The sequence below is a fragment of the Ursus americanus genome, chromosome 12 (genome assembly GCF_024610735.1).
Source record: "Ursus americanus isolate L20-20 chromosome 12, mUrsAme1.1.p, whole genome shotgun sequence".
Lineage (NCBI taxonomy): Eukaryota > Metazoa > Chordata > Mammalia > Carnivora > Ursidae > Ursus > Ursus americanus.
The window spans coordinates 25556619-25564573 of NC_142138.1; the positions used below are offsets into that span (position 1 = coordinate 25556619).

Sequence of the window (7955 nt, forward strand, 5' to 3'; positions counted from 1 at the left end):
CGTGGTACAAAGATTGTTCCATCTTAGTGCCTGATTAGTATATTAGGATTATTTTAGCTTCTCCTGTCATTTCCAAACACCGGACTCATTTTCTTTTTACTTTACTAGGTATTTCTCCCCCTAGAGCAGTTAAATAATTTAAAAAATTATAGAAATACATATTTTTGTATAAAATAATTTCATCTGCAGTGTTTATGAAATAAAGATAATGGCTTCTTCTATTTCAATGATAACCAGGAGGTATGGATAAGAGGAGTAAAACCCCCTCAGTGAAAATGAAAACTAATTTTCAGTGACATCAATGGAATCAGATCCTCTAGTAACATTACCTTAAGCAGGACGGTTAAAAATGTATTACCAGTTCATGAAGAAGTATATTCATATATGCATGTTTTCCCTGTGAAGACAGAATATTGTTTTATTTTTTATTGTTTAATATATATTCTTAAGGATTTTATTTATTTATTTGTCAGAGAGAGAGTGAACACAAGCAGGGGGAGCAGCAGGCAGAGGGAGAAGCAGGCTCTCTGCTGAGCAAGGAGCCCAACAGGGGACTCATGACCTGAGCTGAAGGCAGATGTTTAGCTGACTGAGCCACCTAGGCGTCCCTAAATATTGTTTTAAATGAAACAATGTTAACTGAATATGTATTCTTACTAAATTGTTTCAACTGAACATGAGGTCTGATATTCCCATGGGATTGTATTTTTCCAGGGTTGGTTCTATTATCTGTCTATCCTAATCTGGTTAAGGCTATTTGATTGCAGGGAACAGAAAATCACTCAAGAAAAATTAAACAAAAATGGGGGGGGGCACCAAATGCAAGTAAGATTTGTGTTTTATACTTTTTTCCGGTCAGTTTGATTAGATGTCATTCATTTTCTTCATCTTTTCTAGGAACCAGTGTTTGGTTACATTGACCTTCTCTATTGTTTTTATTTTCAATTTTATTTACTTTTACCCTGTAGTATTTATTTCCTTTTGCTTGATTTAGGTTAATTTTTACTATTCTTTTTCTGATTTCTTAGATGAAAGTCTTTATCATTGAGTTGAAACTCTTTTTATTTTTAATATAAGAATCTAACACTATAAACTTCCTCCAAGCTCTGCTTTGTCACATCTTACAAATGTCATTGGTATTTTTATTATCATACATTTCTAAATATTCTTTGGTCTTTGTGACTTCTCCCTTAACATGTGGCTTATTTAGGTGAATGTTGTTTAATTTCCAAGTATTTGGGAATTTTCCAGATATCTTTATGTCATTGATTTCTAGTTTAATTCTATTATGATCAGGAAAACATATTTTGTATGACTTAAATTCTTCCAAATTTGTTGAGGTTTGATTTATTTCCCCAAATGTGGTCTAGTGTGGTGAATGTTCTGTGTATTTGAGAAGAATGTGTATTCTGTTGATTTTCGGTTGTATGTTCTATAAATGTCGATCAGGTCAAATAGATCTTTAGTGTTATGCAGATGTTCCATATCCTTTCTGATTGTCCGTCTTCCTGTTTTATCAGTTATTTAGAGAAGAGTACTGAAGTCTCCAACAATAAATGTAGATTTGTCTATGTTTCCTTTCTTTGCTTCACGTATTTTGAAGCTCTACTGTTAGGTACATAATTATAGGATCATTATGTCTTTTTTGGTGAATTAAGTCCTTTTTCATTACATGATACTCCTCTTTATCCCTAGTAATAGTCTCCGTTCTGAACTGTGCATTGTCTGATATTAATGTAGTTCCTCCAGCTTTCTCTTGATTAGTGAGTGCATACTATAGCTTTTAGTATACCTTTACTTATAGTCTCTCTAAATATTTATATTTAACAATGGGTTCCTTATAGATAGCATGTTTTGTTTTTTAATACAATGTCTGATTTGAATTTTTGTGTTTAGGTCATATATATATATATATATATATATATATATATATATATATATATACACACACACACACTATTACTTATTTACTGTAAGTATTGTTATGGTGTCACTAATATCTACCATACTGCTAGGTTTTCCATCTGTTTTTCTTCTTTTTCCTTCTGTTTTGGCTTATATTTGAATTGAGTGTTTTCTTAAGATTTTATTTTCTCTATTATTGATTTATTTTTCTACCTCTCATGTTAATTTATCTTAATAATTACCTTTGGGTTTACAGTATGCATCTTAAGTTAATTGCAGTCTCCCTTTAAGTGGTCGTATTCCATTGTACATATAGTAGAAGAATATATGACAATATACTTACAATATCTCATGTGCACCTTTTGTGCTATTGTTGTCTCATACATTTTAATTTTACATGTGTTCTAAACTCACAATTCATCACTTGTTTTTACTTTAAACAGCCAATGATATTTTAGAGATTAAAATAAAAAGAAATGTCTTTTATATTTATTATATTAACCATTTCCAGGGATCCTCATTTCTTTGTGTAGATCCAAGCTTCTGTCTATTGTCATGGTCCTTTTTCCTGAAGAATTTTCTTTAACATTTCTTGCAGTTCAGGTATACTTTAATGAATTCCTAGTTTCTGTCTCTCCATCATTTTTGAATATTTTCATGAGATAGAAGGTTGACAGTTTTCTTTCAGCTCTTTAAAAATGTCGCTATTTTCTTTTGACATGCAAAGTTTCTGGCAAGATGTCTTGGTGTATTTTTGTGTCTTTGTGTTTTCTATATTATGTGGCCTTTTCTCTGGATGATCTCAAGATTTTCTTTTTATCTTTTGTGCTCAGCATTTTCAGTATCATGTGTCTGGATGTGTTAATTTAATTTAGCTATTAATTTTTAAATTAATAAATTAGTTTAAAAAAGCTTCTGTGCTTTTCCAAGCTTCCAAGACCCGTGGTTTCATATTTTTAATCTTTTTGGAGAACTTTCAGCCATTGTTATGTCTTCAAATATTTCTTCGACTCTTTTTCTCTGTCTTCTGGGATTACAATCACATGTATGTTAGACTCCTTGATGGTGTCCTAAAACTCTTGGATGCTCTGTTCTGCTCTCCCTTTCTAGCTCTTCCTGTGTGTGTTTTAGTTTGGGTCACTAGATATCTAGTGACCATCCTTGGTTGTGTCACATGTACTGATAAGACTTTGAAGGCATTCTTTATCTCTGTACCCATGATTTTTAGTTCCTAGCATTTCTATTTGATTATTTACTATCCTTTACCTTCCCCATCTGTTCATCCTGAAAATCCCCATTAGTTCATGCATGCTATCCATGTCTTCCATTAGATAACATATTAATCATAATTATTTTAAATTTCCTCTCTAATAAATACATTATCTAGGTTGTTTCTGAATCTTGTTCTATTGATTGATTTGTCTTTGACAATGGGTTTTTTTTTGTTTGTTTTTTTGGGTTTTTTGCGTTTTGGGTGTCTTATGTTATCTTATTGGACATAGTGTTTAGAGGAGCAGAGGCTGAGGTAAGTAGTATTCATGACTGACAATGGGTGTTACTCCCTTCTTTCTGCTAGGCCATTGGTGTGGGATATTGTTTCCATGTAGTAAGGATTTTAATTAAGTTTGGGTTTTACTATTGCTATGGCAAACTTTAGTGCACCAGCAGTTTTACATTTCTTTATTATTGCCTTGTTCTTATCATGGTATTGGCTGTTTAGGCCTTTTTCTCAGTTGCCCTGATTTACTCTAAGTTTTAGGCTTTCCCTGATCTCTCTCCATGCTCTTTCCCTCCTGCAATGGTAGGCTGCAGTTGATTGTTTTTGCTGCTTGTTACCATGGTGATGGGGAGTGGGGAAGTTCTCTGTTATTCTTGTTAAACCTTTGTCTCAGGCATTTCCATTTCATGCTTGGAAAGTAAAGGCTTTGTATCCTGCTGTAATTTAGACCCTCTCTTTTTAAATTTCTTAAGAGAAAAAAATGAAACAAAAATCCCTCCAGGCTTCTGTGAGAGTGATGATACAGTTATATACCTGATCAGAGTGGAGAAGGAAATTGGATATAACTTTCTGAGAAAATTTTAAAAATTCTTTCATTTTAGCCATTTCTCTCTACTTTGTTGTGCCAACAGTTCTGGAGATTTGGGGGACATTTCAAATTATAAATCAGGTTATTTTGTAGCATTTCTCACTGTTACCTTAGGATTCAGCATTTTTCTTTTTAAATTTCTTTTCAACTTCGACAAGTTTGCTACTATAGGCTTATCTTCCATTTTCCCTGATTTTATGTGTTTATACCTTTAATTTGAATCCTGTTACTATTTTTTTAGTGGAATTATTGGATGGAGCCAAAGGAAGTAGATGGGTTTAATCCACCGTATTTATACCAATGTCCCATGGCTGGCAATCTTAAAGTGATTTATCATTTTCACTTTTTATCCAGTTTCTCTATTATATGTATAAACAAACTTCGGGGAAAGCCCAAATAGCTCTATTGACATGGCCAGAAATAGATAAAATTGTCTAGGATATGTAGTTTACATTTCATCTCTGGGATACACGTGTTCGTCATGTCTTATTTACTTATTAAAATTTTAATCACTTTGATGGGGAAGTTTGTTTTAGATGTTTTTACAATACCTCCAACATCTTGTCCATTTCCTTGAGTTATATTGTTTTAAACTCTTTCATGTATTTAACAAGACTAAAAACCCAGTTTTAAAGTCCCATAACTTTTGTAAAGACGTTGTACTACATAGAGATTATTCTTTATTTTGCATTTACTTGGAGCTTTTCCCCCCCAAAAGTCATCTGTTTATGAAAATGAGAAAGATATATTTTAAATGGACTCTTAAACTTGAACACAATATAAAAACTAAATTCCTTCTTTTTAATGTTATTTCAGTGTAAGTTTAAGTGCTGTTGTTAATGCAAAACTGGCTCTTCTATTTTCTCATAAGGGATGTCACAATATTTTAAGAAGTTGCAGAGTTTTCTAATTAGAAATTCTCAAAGTGAGGATATGCCTGTGAAGTCCAGATCACTTTTATTATCCCATTTACATTTATTGGACAGTTAATTAATTTAGGGATCTGTGTTAGATACGGGGCGGGGGGATCGTCAAGGAGCAAAAAATCCTATCAGGACCCAGCTGGTTGCTTAATGCTACATACCTCTTCTTCATGCATAAGAACACTACATGTATGGGCTTATTGCCATACTAATCTCTAGCCACAACCCTGAAAATTAGGCTGGAAAACTTTAAGGAGCTTGATTTCATTATTTTGGGGCTCAACATTAAAGTACTCTTGCTGCTAATTAAGTTTGTTCTGCTCCAGTTCTATTGCTGAGATTTTGACCCGAAGCTCCCCAGTGATGTGTCTAGGTCATGGTAACTTCCTCAAGAACTGTTTAATCAGTATCTTACTTGTTTTTCCCTGTTACTCCTTATTTCCCTAAGCTATGAAAAACAGTATTTACCACTTATGACAAGCCATACCTGGTGACTCACCCCTGCTACCAGATTTTCTTGATATCAACTGCTTTCTTGAATTGTAGGGATTCTGAGTTTTTGCTTCACATTTTCCTTTCACTTTACTCGGACCACGTACCGGGACATTCCCTCCCAATTTCTGAACACCCCCAACCTCTGAACGCCTCCATGCTAATCACTGTGTATTTTCTGCCAGCTTACTCTTGAATTCTCTGTTCTGAGGTTCTGCAGGCGGATCTATCCCCCAGCTTAGCAATTGTGGCTCATTTTATATCATGGATTCTGTAATCATGTCTAGTCACTTCCTAAGACAAAGCAATTATCACTCTTTAGGGATTTATAATTAGGTGGAATAAAAAATATATGGAAATAAGATCGAGGAGGCGGGGTGGCTGCAATTTCGCGCCAAGCTCGCTGGGGGAAATCCCGGTTTGGTGAGCTTGGGAGGTGTTCGCAGCTGCTGTCATGGTTCGTACGCTAAACTGCATAGCCGCTGTGTCCCAGAACATGGGCATCGGCAAGAACGGGGACCTGCCCTGGCCCCCGCTCAGGAATGAATTCAAGTTTTTCCAAAGAATGACCACAACCTCCTCAGTAGAAGGGAAACAGAATTTGGTGATTATGGGTAGGAAGACATGGTTCTCTATTCCTGAGAAGAATCGACCTTTAAAGGACAGAATTAATTTAGTTCTCAGCAACGACCTCAAGGAACCTCCACAAGGAGCTCATTTTCTTGGCAAAAGTCTGGATGATGCCTTAAAACTTATTGAGCAACCAGAATTAGCAAATAAAGTGGACATGGTTTGGATAGTGGGAGGCAGTTCTGTTTATAAGGAAGCCATGAACAAACCAGGCCATCTTAGACTATTTGTGACAAGGATTATGCAGGAATTTGAAAGTGACACATTTTTTCCAGAAATTGATTTGGACAAATACAAACTCCTGCCAGAATACCCAGGTGTTCCTTCTGATGTCCAGGAGGAGAAAGGCATTAAGTACAAATTTGAAGTATATGAGAAGAACGATTAATGCAAAGATGTTTTCTGATTTATTTCAAATTAGTTGTTCCCTCTTCCCTCCAAACAATTATATATTTTAATATTAGAAAAAAAGACTTGTTGACTTTAGATCGATAATTACTTCTAAGCAAGAGATTTTATTAATCTTAATTAGGCTGTAGTTAAGATTAATCTTAACTAGGCCACGTCAGATACCATTTGTGGAACATTTCTTACTGTAACTGTATGTTGCCATCAAGGACCAGCACCTGCCTAGGGTAGCATATCTACCAAGAGCCTACGTGAGACGGCCCCCTGATAGCATCAGTTGAAATCAGGACTTACAAAGATAGGACTAGAGAGATGTGTCCGAAGTTCAGAAATGGATTATAAATAGAAGAGCTAGAACTCAGATATTTAAAGAAAATTAGATCAAAATAGGACCTTTGAGTTCTCTATGCATATCACTCAGACAGGAAATCTGGTAAGTTGAGAACTCTGATATGCTCCATAGGGATAGTGAAGAGGCAGGTAGGACACTACCTTTTGGAAGGTTAAAAGAGAAGGTCTCAGACCTCTAAAATCTCTGTTTCCGATCTTCAGTGAGAGTCCATAGGATGTTAAAATGACAGAAGAATAGCCTGTTCTATACAAAAAAAGAGTAATCTAATAACAAGCATATGGCTAAAACTAGAAATTAAAAAGGGAATGAATTGAAAATGAATAAAGCTAGAAACCAAAATTACAAAGATAGAAACTAAATTAAACTTTACTGAATTAAAAAATGAAAATTAAAACACACTTTACCCGTCATGTTAGCAAAGATGTGAACTGTTAAGTATCCAAAGAAATAGCATTTTATGCCTTGTAAATTAATACAAACTTTTTAGAGTTTAAGTTAGCAATATCAATTAAAATTCAAAATATTCTGGGTTTGGGCCCAGAGCTTCCACTTCCAGAAATTAATCCTGAATAAAGAGATGGACCCCAAAAAAAAAAATATGCATAAACAAGTATGAATAACAGGATGAACTGGAATGTTATCAATGCCAGGTAGAGTGGTATACCTTACCATTCATGTGACACTGATAACTGTGTCAAAAATATATTGAAAACTCTGATCTAAAGATCCAGTTCACTTCATTGCTAATTCATGTCTTTCTTAAAATTTGTGAAGTTTTCATTATTTTTTCTATTTTATATGAGTCTTTATACATATCTCTACATTTATTACTGCAGCCATTTTTTCTTCCATTATTTTTTCTGCTACTTTCTCTTTCTATTCTGGAACTCCTATAATGGGTGTGTTCGTCTGCTTGATGATGTCCAATAGGTCCCTTAGGTTCTGTTCACCTTTCTTTATTCTTTTTCTTTCTGCACCTAAGACCTGATAAGTTCAGTTGTCTATTTTTAGGTTCTCTGATTCTTTCTTCTGCCTGCTCAAATCTGCTTGTGAACCTCTTCTAAACTTTTCATTTCAGTTCTTGTACTTTTTAGCTGTAGAATTTCTGTTTGGTTGCTTTTTATATTTCCCTTTATAATATTCTCATCTTGATCATAC

The 7955-nt window shown here is 34.3% G+C and overlaps 1 pseudogene; it reads left to right on the forward strand.

Annotated features, from left to right (window-relative positions):
* Positions 1-5769: 5769 nt before the first annotated feature.
* On the forward strand, positions 5770-7377 carry LOC123794979 (dihydrofolate reductase pseudogene; annotated as a pseudogene).
* Positions 7378-7955: the final 578 nt, after the last annotated feature.